The sequence below is a fragment of the Neolamprologus multifasciatus genome, chromosome 1, assembly GCF_963576455.1.
Source record: "Neolamprologus multifasciatus chromosome 1, fNeoMul1.2, whole genome shotgun sequence".
NCBI lineage: Eukaryota > Metazoa > Chordata > Actinopteri > Cichliformes > Cichlidae > Neolamprologus > Neolamprologus multifasciatus.
In genome coordinates, this window is record NC_140439.1 from 29,621,049 (window position 1) to 29,636,909 (window position 15,861).

Sequence of the window (15,861 nt, forward strand, 5' to 3'; positions counted from 1 at the left end):
ATTAGCATACAGTTGCAAACTACATCACACAGCGCTATGCTGATATAAAAACAACAGAAGTGAATAGGCACATGAGTGGCATATATTTTGCAGAATCTCACGCCATAGGCCTACCGGTGCGATCCCGTTCCTTAAATTTCGCGTTATGTTTCTTTTTCGTTAGAAACAAAGTCTTTGACCTTAAACATCACTATTAAAACAAACTTTGCTTCTTAAAAACAATGGATTTCGTTTGTTTTTTTTAAATAGTAGTGCAATATACCAGTATACAGAGATCCCTGTGCAAAAGTACTTACAACATCTAAATGTTTACAATTCAGGGCATCATAAATTCATTCAAGTTGTTATTGATTTCTTTTAAATTTAATCTCTCCTCCTCGAAATATTGCAGGGTATGCCTCCCTCTCAGAGAGGATCACTAATATTTGTTGATCAGCCAAATGCTCACTCTGTTCTCCCTCTCTTTGTCTCGCTTGCTCTCTCTGACCACAGAAAGCTCTTTACTTTCAAACCAGTTGAAAACAGCACATTGCTACTTTGCTGCAAAAGTCCAGTCTGATGGCTGTTTTGGCTCTGGATGTGCTGTATGTGTACGACAAGTGCTGGGTGTGTAGAAAGTGGGTATAATCATAGGGAAGCTGAAGCACTCATGGACCCTTGAAAGGCACTTTATGTGTGTATTTGTGGCTAAGGTAATTGGGCCCCTCCCCTTGGTAAGCTGACCCATTTGACAGGGCCTGTGGTTGGGCCCTTGTACTGATATTTGTATATATGTGTGTGACTTGCAGATGATGTGTATGGTTCATGTGTTACTATGATCTCTGAAACCCGGCCCTCATGTTGGACATGGTCCTCTGGTTTGGCTTTCTCCCCCATTACCAAAGCCAGCTGGCTGATGGCACACAACTCCAAATCCCTTCGATCCAACCGAGGGGATTTGGTGTGTAGTTTAAGCTTTGACCACTGAGGGGAGCTCTGGTGCTATTCTGCTCTCCCTTTGTTTCAGCGGGTTTCTTTGCATACTTAATTTACACATGGGTAAATACACATAGGGCATTAGCACACGCGCACACATACACACACACACACACACGTACACATAGGTAAACACACACTGCACAGTCGTTGTTTGGTCAGATAAAGGAGTAGTGACGGGAGGGCAGCGGGTCACTGAGGGTGTCTGGCCCTCAGTGGAAATGACTGCTCCCAGCCTCCCTTTCTCTTGCCTCAGTAATAAGTGTGACCGTTTGATTCCTGCACAAAAGGAGCAATTAAAGGGAGTTGTTTAATCACCCACACTTTTATTGAGCTCGGGGTCTCTTAGCTTGCAGCTCAGGCTCCCGTCGTCGGCAGCAGCGGGCGACAGGAGTGACAGAGAAGGTCGGTGGTTTAACGGGGCGCGAAGGGGTCTCGTTTGAGTTAAGACTTCGCAGGCTACTTTGCACGCTGTGGAGGCCCCTGGGACAGAGACAAAGAGGTAGACTAGACCAGAAGACAGGATGGCCAGCCAGGCAGAGAGATAGATAGACTTAAGATCGAGGGAGAGAGAGACTAGAGGGCAGAGTTTGGGGGACACATCAGAATCAGAATCGCTTTATTGGCCAAGTAGGATAAATGTGCAGGAATTTCTCTTGGTTGTGTTCTTGCAGAGACATGGCAACATTTTTTTGCAGTGACACAAAGCAAAAGAGGTATTTGAGCACATGACAGTGTGGTTGCACTTGTTGAGCAGGTGTGGAGAGTTCCCAGAACTGCAAGAGAGTCAGTATTTAATGATTTTGAAGAGAATTGCATCAGCCACAGTATGAACAAAGCCTGGATGATTCTTGTACATTACAAGCAGCGCAGCATGCACGGACTTGTGTGGATGCTGTGAATGCAGGGATTGCATACAAACACTTTTTTTTTAAACACAAAGAGAAAGAAGAAAAACAACAGAATTCGATTTTCCTACTTTACAGTCAGCCCAGAGCCCCAGTAAACCCAAACTCCCATTCAAAAGAGTACCAAGCACTGTCAGTGTCAGTGCTTTTTATCGAATTTTCAGCCTGGGTGTTACTCTATATTTGTGTGCATTGTGGAGTGCCTTCTCTACTTCTTGCCTGGGAATGAATGATGGGGTACAAGACTGGTCTCACATAGATGCAAGGATGGTGGTGTGAGGTGAAGAAGAAGAACAGAGTGACAATGGATGAAAAGCTGATGGCATGGTGATTGTCCCCGTCTTTTTCCCTTTGGGGGGGGGGGGGGGGGGGATTTATATCACAAAATGTAAAACACTAGCACCACTGTGTGGTCACCAATGGGAGAAGGGTGTGTGAGCATGTTGGGTGGGTGCGAGGGTGGCATTAGAAAGAGATAGAGTGTAGATGAGGATGAGTGGGAGAGGGAGAGGGGAGGAAGGGAGCACACCATTGCTGCTCATAAAGCCAACAGCTGTGTGGGTAATGTTTTGTGACACCAAGCCTCTCCGAGCCCTTCTGTTTCCCAGAGAGCTAGGAGACGCCATATTCCGTCGTCACAAATGGCTCTGTCATTCACCCCCTAAGTCTTAATTATCGCTCCCGGTTTTTTGGCCACGTTTTGTTCAGGCGTATGGATCCATCTGCACGCTGTATAATTCCACTCCGCAATTTACAAGTGGCATTTATTACAATGGCCTCTGCAGCATCTCCTCTTTAACACTGGCAGCCCTTTCCAGAAAGATGGGGGGAAACAAAAGAGCAGTGCAATCTGGCAGCAACAGTGCCCACCCTCAGTTCCCTCAAATCTCTCTCGTCTTTTTTTTTTCCATCTGTACCCTTGCTCTCTGTACGACTATCTCTCTCCACCCCCGTACTACTAATTTTTCCGCCTCTATTTGTGTGTGTGTGTGTGTTTTTTTCCCTTTGTTATTAATTTAATTTTTATGGGATTCACAGTACTTGCGCAAACCGCCCCCTATCTGCCTCGAAGCAGAGGAAAAGGAAATAGCTGATGTTGATTTTTTTCCCCCTGCCCCCCAACACCCCTTCATAATTCATTTTGGATTAATTCCCCTGTCTTCAGAGACAATCCTAATTCTTTATTATTTCCACTTCACAGGCTTGATGACATCCCCATATCCACATATCATATCCAGGGGAAACTTTACACCCAGCAGACCTTCTTGTTTTCTCTCCTCTTTTCCTGTCTACTTTCTCACTTCCACCATGCTTTAATTTTCTCTCTCTCTACCTTTTGTTCGTACGCATCTCGCTCTTCATTTTGATTCTTTCTATCTGCTTCTCCGTGTCCTTCCCTGTACGGTGTTTCTCACTAGAGTGAAGTTACTTGTTAGTTTCTACTTAGCGGCTGGCTCTATAGAGAGAGGCAACCAACAGAAGTCACCTGCTTGTCTCGCTCTTTCACACACACACACACACACACACACGTATACACCTTAGTGCTGCACGTGCTCCTCTTTGATTCGCTCACAACGCTCACTTGTCGATTTCTTTTCTTTTTGAAATCGTCAATGGCAAGAGGGCACTCAGGTTTTTGTTCTTTCTTTCTTTCTTTGGCTTGATTTCTTTTTGCATGTCATGTATAATTTCTTCAATCTGCCTTCTACAAATTTTCTTTGACCATTTCCACCACTGCCATGGGTGTTTTCCCTTTATGCCACATCTACTAAGCACACCCTCTCATTCACTCTCGCTCACTCTCTCTCTCTCTCTCTCTCTCACACACACACACACACAATGCCCCATCTCCAATTCACTATTAAGTGGGCCCTGAATTTCCCCTGAGCTCTGGTATGGTGGCGGCTGCCTCTGGAGTCCGGCTGTGCTAGATGTGTTGTCTGCTCCGTTACCATTCAATTACCCTCCTGTAATCTGACAGGCTCCTCATGGCCTGCACTGGGACAATCACTAGTGTGTGCGTGTATGACTGTGCATGTCTTTTATATAAGTGCACTTCTCTCTCTCTCTTTCACTCTACCTCTATTGTATTTGGTGTGTGTGTGTGTGTGTGTGTGTGTGTGTGTGTGTCTGTCTGCTATTATGTCTGTCTCTTTGAGGGCATTCCTGCATTTCGGATGCATGCAGAAGCAAGGATGGTTTTTGTGTTGTATGCGCTGCTTTTCAGTTTCTTTCCCTATTACTTCTCCCATTCAATGCCTCCCTTAAATCTCAGGCCTAAAGTCACTTGACATCCTGCTGCACCCAGAAAAACACACACTGATAGATCAGAAGAGACTCAGTCTTGCCACAAATGACCAAACCCAACATTTTGTTCTCTTATCCTCTCCGTTATTGTCTTTGTCCTCCGATCTCTGTCTCGTCTCTTATCACTTTCTTCCCTCTGTTTTTCTTCTTCATTTTATCATGTTCCCGTAATCAATGTCCTCGTGCTTTTTCCTTTTCATCTTCATCTGCTCTTACCCCCTCCCACCCCACCACGTCTGTGTGAGGCAGACTGGCTCTCGGTGTTGACCTGAGAAGGACTGACATTCAGAGGCCGGTCCCCTGCCTGCAGCACTGACATTTCTGCCAGACTTTGATGGCGCCTTTGAACAGAGATGTGTGGAGGGAAGAGTTGCCTGTCTCTCCGCCTTCCAGCAGCTCTAGCTCTGGCTCTCCACTACTCAGAGTGAGATGTACTGTAGCCGACTGCTCTACCATTGCACATGCCGGGACACAAGCACAAACATATACAGGAACAGAACTGTGCATACATACATACACACACCTGTACTCTAACATTCATATATATCTGTACTGATGATGTTATTCGCATATGAAATGCACAACCACACATGCTCACACACAATCACATAGCTCCTGCTGGGATGCCTTCAAAGACCCTCATCGCGCCCCTGGGATAAAATTGGCACGGGTAGAGAGACAGAAGAGCAGGTTGTTGGATGGGACCTGGTTATCGCTCCCACCTCTCCTCTTTCTGCTGAGCACCCTGCCCCCTTCAAAGACACCCATGTCACTCTAGTAACGCTGTAGCATCTCCACTTGTTCTCCTCCTCTTCTGCATCTGTTGTGCCTTCCAGTCTTCTAGCCGCTCCGCCCTGCATCACGTTCCCTTTATTACCAGTTTTTCCACAAGGTTACCAAAAACACAGGAGAAATAAATAAATGACTGAATGAATAAATAAATAGGAGAATACAGACAGAAAATCAGTTGATGGGTGTTCCTCTTCTGACAATCAGTGCAGCATGATGTAAAAAATGTAATTCTGTAGTGATACAGTGAATGCCAATGTTTTGCCATGTTTGTTGCTTTGGCAGATACTCCCATCTCTCCACTGTCACTACAGGGAGTGGGATTTTTCTTTTTAATGTGTTGGAGTTAGGGACCAAAGCATGGGGTGCACTTTGAATCTAATTAAAATGACTTGGCTATTTTGCCATGCATTGGGTCTTTCAAAGAGAGGTGGGTGAGAATTGAAAACCCTCAATTTTGTTTCACTTGGTTCCACTTCTCTGTGGAGTTGGACTGAACCAAGTCTTGATGAGAGTGTGGATTTGACAGCTGTGGATGCATGCTGATGCATATTTGTGGATGTGTTTATGTGTGCGTGCACACTGTAAAAATGCCCATTTTAATAAGTCACTTAATTTGTATTCAGTCCTATAGTCATAAATAATTTAACTTGCAGTGCAGGAGCATTAAATGACCAGACCACAAAGTGTGCAGATTGCAGTGCTCTTGTCAGGCAGTTTATCAGCTAAGTTTGACTTAAAGTCATTTTGGTCTTATTGACGTTCCTGGAAAGAAGTACGATTTTTTCGATCCTGTGATAAGAGATATGCTGCCAAAATGTCCATCTTGTATTATTTCATTCTATTATCTTTGCTTAAAGCAGTCATCTTACACACTAAAACAGCATGTGACACTAATTCACTTGTGTCTAATGCAACAGACTCACTTTCAAGTGCTTTCTTGTATTAACTGATGTTTTCTTTGAAATAGGCAGAGTAATTGCTTTCTTTGAGGACTGTCTCTTGTTTTGAGGAACACATTAAAGACAGATTGTTCTAAGGCTGTGGCTATTCTAGTATCTGTTAAGGCACTGGAATACTAGGACCCCTCCAGTATTAATCACCATTATGTTAAATGATCTGACACCACCAGCAACAGTCTTATAAAACAACGTAAACGTCCTCCTCAGGTTAAATATCATCTCCTAAACTGAAATCATAGCACTAACGTACGCAAACGTGTAGAAGCATGCTTAATTTATTCCTGATATTACTTACTGTCAGCAGATTAAACGTGCAACCCTTCAGTATCTGGACAGCTGACAATGAGCCAGCTAATCGACAACAACAGCTGGTTATAAGCTAATATTATGCCAGCTAATGTTAGGCTTGAGTGTCCTAAAAGTCACATTTTGCTCTGATAAATGGTTTGATTACATTCTCACTTCGTATGACAGTTTATTTGCTAAGTGTCCACTTCAAAAAAAACTTTCACTAACACTAGCTAACAGCAGCTAACAGAACTAACTCCTATTTGATGACAATACTGAGGTCACTGACTCATCGACTTGTATCAGACGGCTTTCACACAGTCTTACAACTTCCTCCAGACTAAATAGAGGTGGACACTTCTCACACGACATTGGAATGTGAAGTAAAAGTGAACTGACAGCCTACCCAGACTCTGGTCCAGAGTCACTTTGTCTGGGTCTTTGTCTTTCTCTGGGTATTCTCACTACAGATGAATGGTGGCCAGAGTTTTTGAGGAAACTCTGGGGTAGAATACTCCAAAATATTTACATACGCATATCTGTTTTTATCCCAGAATTTATTGCTAAGTGTTGATATTATTCTAATATGTTAAAATATATTGTATATAAAAATGTTTCTTTACACAAGCGGTTTTAGAAACATGCTTGCAGGAAGGATAAAGAAACAATTCAGTTGACTGCAGTCTCCAACCCTTTGACATCCAGGGTTAAACACACTAAATACTTCACAAAAACACAAACCACTCAGTCATCAGAACTTAATCTTCCAGGACTTGAGCTCAGCAATGTTACTGAAAACACTGTTCAAGTAGAAAGTCATGCCCTCCGTCTTTTGAGGACCACTTTTTGCTTTGGCTCACTAAATGTAATTTACAACGCTGATGACTAATCTGCAAACACTTGCCGAAAAATAAATTGTTACATCTCTGATGCTAACAGGTTCATGTGCATTTTCCACAAATGACAGAGAACAAGGTCAGGAAGTACAAGTAATATTTTTCCCAGCATGCCCTCTGCCCTCTACGCATCTTTACTTTTGAGAAACTCTGCCTCTCTTAGATGCTCTTTTTTTTTATACCCAATCATATTACTGACCAGTTGCAGATTAACCTAATTAGTTACGAAACGGTTTCTTTTTAGTACCACTTACTTTTCCGGCCTTCTGTTGCCCCTGTCCTAACTTTTTTGAGACCCGTTGCTGCCATCAAATTCAAAATGAGCTAATATTGGTTGTGAAACAGTGAAATATCTCACTCTAAATATTTGATACGTTTTCTTTTCTATGTTTTTTTTTTCCTATTGTGAATAACATCTGTTTATGAGATTTGCAAATCACTGCATTCTGTTTCCATTTGCATTTTACAGAGTGTACCAACTTTTTGGGGAATTGGGGTTATACTAGTTACTCACCATCATCTAATTTTTTCCCCTCTTCCCCAATTCCTCTTCATTTTTGTTGACTGGCTCTGTTGTTGTCTGTTGGTTTGTTGAAATGAAATCATGCATACCACTTTCCAGGGGAGTGAGTGAAGTCACGTCGGGCCCTCTTAGTAAGGTCGGGTCTCTTCTTCTGCAAACTTTGCACATTGCCACTGCTGTAGTTTAAAGTTTGCTAGCCCTTATAGACCTGCCACTTTCCTGTGGTCTGTCCCTCTCTTCCCTGTTGTGATTCATTGCAAATAATTTTCAATAAATTGCATGTATGTGTCAGGTAGAAGTGCAATTGTTATACAAATGAATCCATTTAAATCCAATTTAGAATTTAACTGTAGATTCAGAGTATTTCTTTATTCAGATTTCCTTCTTTAGACACATCTAAACACACTTTTAATTTCTTAGTTTGGACTGATACAAAGCTTCCTCTTTCACAGTTGCCAACGATGTGGAAAAAAAGTACAATTTGACCACTGAATTTGCAGAGAAATTGTGTCTTGATGCATGTCTGGCTATGTGTATTTGTATGAGAGAGGAAGACAGGAAGTGACAGGCACCTCTCAAAAAGCCCTCCTGCCCAGTAGCATGGCATGATTCCATCTAAGTCTTTCTTGCCAGCTTTCCTCCCTTCCAACCCTCCCTCTCTTCTCTGCAAGCTGGGGGCCCCAGGGTGCCTCCAGCCTTCCTGTGCTGGACTATTGATTGGGAATAGGGCTGCAGCTCACCTGCTAATTGAAAGCCGATTGGGGCCCTGGGGCAGAGCTGTAAAACAGGCCCCACGTGGCATTAAAAACTGAAGGCTGACGGGCCATTGTAAATCCAGAGCTGCTAATAGTCATGGTGTATATCCATCTGTGTTAGAGCTGTGTGCGTGTGTGTGTGTGTGTGTGTGTGTGTGCGCTTGTCTTTGTGCTCTTCTAAACTAAGTAGACACATATACATAATGTTAATGGATCTGTGGTATGTGTGTGAACATCTTAACTAGTGCCTATTTGTAAGTGCATGTGCAAGTATATACTACTGTACACGTGTTTGTGTTAGCACATACATTAAAATGTGTGTGCATGTTTGAGTGGTAACATTGGCATATTATGCACAGGCGGTTCATGGTAACAGCCTGGTTTCCCATAGCACCAGGAGGACAGTCTTGCCTGTAATGGACACATCCTTCCTCTTTCTTCAATTCTCCTGACAACAGAAGCAAACAGAAGCATCTCTCTCTCCCTTCCTCTTCCTCAGTCTCTCATCCTCTCCCGTCGTCTAGGTTTCTCTTCTGTCTTTGTCTCTGCACAAGTCACACCTGTGATCCTTCACTGAGACATCGGCTCTTGAGCTGAGCGTCATTTTTTCTAAGCATTTCTGTCTTTCTCATTTTTTTCCATAACTGCCTGTCTTGCGTGTGTGTGTGTGTGTGTGTGTGTGTGGCAAGTTCACAGTTGGTGTTCAGTACACCCCAAATTTGTGTGATGGAGCTGAGACCATTTCCCTGTTTAGGTCAGTCAACTGCTCTGACACCAAACAGTATAGCTTCACAGATCTTACTTTATATAGCAGGAATCAGGAAACCTGCTTCCCCAAACTATTGTTGCTGAATAGAAAGTGGTTTTCCATCATTTTTTATGTTTCTGCACACCTTTAGGCCGACAGCATATCTATCTGTCTATCTACAAGATCTTTGCCCTTCATGCATATTTTTTCTTCTATTAAATCTCACTTTACTTTTTTGGTCAGCCCCTTCTCAGTCTCGCTGCCTATCTCTATCTGAGCTGTGTGATTGAGTAGGGAGAGCGCTGGCCGTCCTGCAGCATGGCGTGTGGAAACAGAGGTTAATTGGATTGTAATTAGAGCAGAGGTGATTAATTGATAGCATCTGTAAATTTGGATGTTTCCATTGTAAATGTGACAAATGAAAACGTGGTAGGCCAGAGGAGAAAAGGCAGAGAGAGTAAGAGAATGAGACAGACAAAAAGAGAGAGAGATAGACACAAAAGCATAAGAAAAAGATGAAGAGTTACATGAGGAAAAAGCAGAATAGAGTTAGGAATAAGAAAGAGAGGTTTATTTTTAGTTATTGCTACAGCTGTTTCCCACTGTGTTATAGGCAGATAAATATGATTGAATGCTTGTTTAATCAAGCAGCATCTGGGTGGCAGCTGACATACTGTGCTTACTTTTAGTGGCTTGCATTCTAGAATTGACTCAAATTGTTTTGTTCCACAAGTGTGCACAATAAAACTGCACAATAACCTGTATTTTTGTTGTACGTTTTGTGGCCTGTGACAATTTCAATTAGTTTCTATATGCAGAATCATCCTGTTGTCCATGACAGCGAAAAGTATCAGAAAGCGCAGCTCCTCCACACAATGTAAATAATACTTTTGCCAGTGAAATTTCTACACAGATTATGAAATGTACGTTTAGTTATCATGCATAATTGTCTCTTTTCCACTGCTGTGGTGCGAGTCCGTGCCTAATCTAGCACCAGGTCCATTAATTTTCCCTGAAAACAGATCACAGCCTGTGCCAAAAAGCTGGCATTAGCACAAATTTCCAGTTTGGAACAGGTGACATTACTGTTTGTTTGAAAGCCCACTGCAAGAAATCCATGGATGATCTGAAGGTGCAGCGCACAGATTCTGTCAGTCATGGTTTTCAACTCATGAAAATGCACTCTTATAATTCAGTTCAATTCAATTTATTTCAATTAAGTTACATTTTGACTAATATAGCACTAAATCACAACAACATTTGCTGCAAGGCAGTATATATTGTAAGGTAAAGACCCTACAATAATACAAAAAATAAAGCCCAACAACCCCTTTTGATCAAGCATTTGGCAACAGGGGGAAAGAAAAACTCCTTTTTAACAGGAAGAACAACTCTGGAAGAACCTAGCTCAGGGCCAGTCAGCCATCTGCCACAACTGGTTGGGGATGATGGGACAGAGACAAGACAAAGCTCAATGTGTAAGAGTGTCAGAGATAAATAATAACTAATGATTAATTGCAGAGTGGTGTTTGAGGACAAAGAGACAACAGCAGCAATCACTACAGGATAAACTCAGGTGTAATTTAGAATGTTAATTATGCCCCTGTGACCAAGGATCTACTATTATGGATGTTGACTCAGGGAAATGGCTGTGACATAAAAATAGGGTCTTTATTTTATGTTAAAGCAAGGCAAGATTGAGAGCATGTCAGCTGAAAAGAGGTAAATGTCAGACAAGTAATTCTTCTCTTTATATCATGCTCATTATGATGTGTGATATGTGACTTTCTGAATCGCATTTCATTAATTATCTGAACAGTTGGGTGCAAATTTAACCATTAATACAATTTCAGAATTAAATAATTCATTAGTAGAAGATGTTTCAGCTAAATATTGTTAAAATACAGTGAAGCTTTAGTCCATTAGTCTCAAATTTAGAAATAATGTCTGCACTTAACATTTTTCTTGGTTTGTGTATCCATAATATAAACTATTGTGGCATTCTTTTCAAGTATTCTACTAAAAAAAGGCACATTGATCATGTTAGCCATCTGGATTGAGCTGTTACCCCAGAAATACATTCGCTGGTTCTGTGTTAGCGATGGGAATTGATAAGACTTTACCGATTCAGGTTCCATTATCAATATCTCACTTGCTCCGCTTTGAGAGTCACCACCATCTCAAAGCAGCACATCAAAGACATTACATACATGCAAATTAATTACATGTTGTGAGGTCAAATGTTTGTGCATGTTTCATCTCTTTGTTGTAAGCAGTGTTTGGGTCATTACTCACTTTTCTTAAAAGTAATGCAGCACTTTATAGACACAGGTAGTTTGCGTTGTTTCTTTTGCTCTCTCTGTAGTTGGAATATTGACGACTCACTTACAGTTTTTCTGTTGTAGTTGAAAAAAAACCCCACCTTTTATAATGGCATGTGACCAAAATGGCAAGGCCGTGATGATCCACTTGGCAAAGTAAATCCATTGGGTATCTTTGTTAGCTTTCAGACGTCGATTCTGTCAATTCTGACAGCTAAAAAAATAAAAAATAAAGTAAAAGGTCATGTAGCTTGGAAACAAAAGTAACTGGACTTAGGGCCGTGCGATATGACCAAAATCTCATATCCCGATATAAGAATTCTATCGTCCGATAACAATATAAATCACAAAAATGTAACATTTTCTGTAAATTCTGTGAATCTCGGGCAGCTCGACTCACGGGAAGTGTTTCCAGCTGCGCATCATGTTTTAACAGATGTGTGAAACTATACATTTTTAGACATACGTTGTAACGGCCGCCGTTTTCTTTGTTAGTATTTATTACACGGCGTGCTGCGGGGAAAAGCCTGTTCTAACGTTTGAGTCTAAGGTTTATTTTTTTAGCACCTGGCAGCTCTTTTTTACTTCTCATCCGTAAATAATCTGATCTCAACAGGATCTTGAGCTTTATTGTGAAAGGTTTATGTGGAACAGAAACAAGCGGACACGCGATGCTGTTACCGTCGTTGTTGCTAAACACAACGCATAAAAACAGGCGCTTGTCCGTCTGTAGTGTGGTTATATAAAATATAAGAGAAAGAGAGAACTTTAAGAAATTAATATAGCCACTACAGTGACCATCAAAACGATGAAAAAATATTGCCGTAAACAGCTTATTTTGTGACACCACAAAACAAATGATAGTGTAAAATGAAACAATAGACATTTTTATATCGTCATCCGATATATATCGTTATATCGAACAGCCCTAACTGGACTTGAAGAAATCCAATTAAAGATTTGGACTTGTCAATCCAAATCATCAGCAACTTCTAAACTTAAATGGGTGATTTTTCTAATCATTTTAGAAAAAGAGGCTGGTGAAAGTAGAAAGGATAATTAGATAACAAAAACAATTGGCATTGCATAATGACTTATTAATAAATGTTATTTGCTGACAGGAATTTTAACAGTATTGGCATTGTCAGTGGGAGACTGCACAGTCCATACAATGTCACCATACACATACAGTATTTTTACAAATACTGATACACATACATATGTAGTTACAGCAATCTTATGAATATTTGTCAATATGATTCGTTTTTCCTGTACTTATTGACACTGTTTGTGAGACTGTCATTGTGCTTTGTTCCCTCAGTCATGTTTGAACATTCTTGCTCATATAATGTTATGACTCATACTATTCCTCACATGAAGATGTAATCTGAAATGTAGCTTGAGGAGAGGATATGAAAGATGCCCCATGTAAGGTGAATGTGTATTGAGTTCGTGAGAAGTAATGGCTAAGCTCATGCTGAGAAGGTTTTGCGGCCTCAACCCTCCAACAAACCTTTTTTATGAGAGATATATATAGTAAGATAAAGTACTGTTTACTCTCCCAGGAAGAAATTCAGTTTATATGCACAGCAATGGACACCATGTGATACATACACAAGTAACAACATCCACAGTAGAGCCAAAACCTGCGCAAGTCATCAAATTAAAGTATCATCCAGGCACAGAGAAATTAACAAGGCTGTTTTTTCCATCATCTGAGCACAGAAAAATTAATAGGCCTGTACTTTTTACAATCGCAGGTTCTCCAGTGTAATTTCTTGGGCAGGTGTCACAACTATGAAAACCTTTTCAGAGAATATGTGGACTGCTCACAATTGCTCATGTGGTTCGTTGCTCAACGGAACAAATTGTTCATTAACTGTGGGCTTAATGCTCTAACAAATGTCCCAGGAACATTGCTGCGGTGGACCACACTATGATGGAATTAAGCTAATCAAATAAGCCTCCAGTCATGTCCTATCAGACAGCTCCAGACTGTAGCAAATGAGCCCACGTCGCAAAATTTACATTTCGTCTTCCCCAGGGGACAGGTTGGGTCCCACCTCACCACTACTTTTCTCCCCAATCAGCATCTGGCTCCTGGAGGACGAAGATGGAAATGGGGAAAAAGAGAGATGTGATCGTTCCTGGCTGTACAGTGAAGCCGCTGAACCTCTCCTGCCACTTCCTGGGCACGCTTCTGATGAATAAGGGAGAGAAAATAGAGAAGATGACAGCAGGGGAAATATTTGCTGTTGCAGTTGGAGTGCCACTCAGATCCCAAGAATGAGGGCCAGGCGTATTTGCGCAGCTGTCCATTTCCCAAGCGCCGAGTGCATGAGTGTGGGCCCGCTGGAGACTATTTGTTTGTCAAAGTCACTATGGCTGCGATCTGTAAGTTATTTGTGCCTTTGGTTTTGAGTTACTCTATAAGTGTGTTTGCATACATGCATCTATGGGCCTACTGTGTGTGTGTGTGTGTGTGTGTGTGTGTGTGTGTGTGTGTGTGTGTGTGTGTGTGTGTGTGTGTGTGTGTGTGCGTGTGTGTGTGTGTGTGTGTGTGTGTGTGTGTGTGCGTGTGTGTGTGTGCGTGTGTGTGTGTTTGATTTACTGTGTATCCAGCGAGAATTGAATCCATCTGTCTTTCTTGGATAAAGATGCCAGAAACAAGGAAGAAGGAGAGACTGTGCTCCAATAGAGAGTTGGAGAGCAAGGAGAGCCAAACAGATGCCCTCATAATTCCTAACTTGTCTCCTTGCTGCCTTCGTCCTTCCAGATGCTCACTAACTTGTCATCTCCCATTCTTTTGTGGAGTATAGGCCTATAGAGGAAAATATATGCACCCCATGCAAATGTGTTATTTTCTTAACATATTTTGAACTGCTATTCCCTGCAGCAATAAGTAAGTTAAATGAAAGCAATGCACAGATGCAACTGTAAACACAAAATATAACCAGCGCTAACACTAGAGGCAAACATGCAGCACTAATGGTGTAATAATAAATAAATGTTGTTGTTTTTTATTGTGGTGAACCTCCTGTACTGTAATAAAAGCCAACTCCATCTACATGTTTTGTGTGTTCCCTGCTAAGATCTTTCTTTTTAAATGGATTTTCGTCATGTAAATATTGATTCCTGCAGTCTCCCAATTGTACGGCAGGGTTTCGGGAATAGTGCTACTTGAATTTTCATCCGGGTAAGGTGATAGTTTCGGGTATCTGAAACAGTGCTAAAAGCAAAGAGCATTTGTTTATCATTCATCTACCGATAGGATAAAAATTTGTCCATCACCTACTAGATGAAGAGTGGGATGCCATGGACATCCTAAAATCTTCGAATTGTGTTTCACAAATTGTGACTTTAACAATTAATTACAATGTTACTGCAAGTTAGGAAAATGAATAATTGGATACATGAGTATCTCCTATTTGCGAACTAGCTGGTATTGACCATGTTCAATAACAAAAGGAGCCAAAGAATAAATTATAGTGCTTTATGGCCTTTGCTTGGCTTCAAGCAAGCTAATCTTGTTACAAAGCTTGATGGGAAAAAAATGCATATCAAATTAGCAATGACAAATGACCCATTATCAAGTTTAAATATGTTAACAGTGCAGCGATATGTCTGAGCTCCCTAAGACAGTGCTTGGTATTCAGTGAACGTATATATTGCTTTATACAAACCTTGTGCGTCTTGACCTAAATTGCTCCATGGTCAGTGACCTGTACTGCCCCAAGAGCTTCACCTTCCCTCTCTCTAAGACTTGCATTTTTCAGTGTATGAGAGGAAAAATCTAATTCACAGCAAAATATTGTTTTCAGTTCAATACATTCTGAGTTTGTGTTTATGCAAACCTTATCCTAATATCAATAATATTAGCTCTACTCTCGGTGGTAAACATAAGAGTGTTTCTGAAATTTTGCTGACTCACGAAGATGCAATCAGTGAAACTACACCGTGTTTTACCCGAGTCAGAAGTAGGTGGTTTTGAGGTAGAGTACCTGTCAGGGCTCAGATTAAAGGACCAAAAAGCCCAGCGCAATAAATAAGCAGATAAAGGTGATACAAGTTTACTTGGATCGAATAGGTTGCTTGAAATGGTGCAAAACCAAGGTAGACAGAGGGAGCTTCCAGGATTACAGACAGGCACAAGAGTCAGGCAGAGTACAAGTATGTAAAAAGAATGCTGAAAAGCAGTGCCATAGTCCTCTAGCAGTACTGAAGGGTTGAGTTGGGAAGCAGATGCAGGTGAATGGAGAAAAGTCAACTCACATGATTAACTAGTCAGAAAACTGTCAGGTAGGAGTCGCAGGGTCTGACGTGAGAAGAGAGTGGATGGAACAAAGACAACCGCAGGCAAAAACTGATGTAAATACCTGTATACATTGG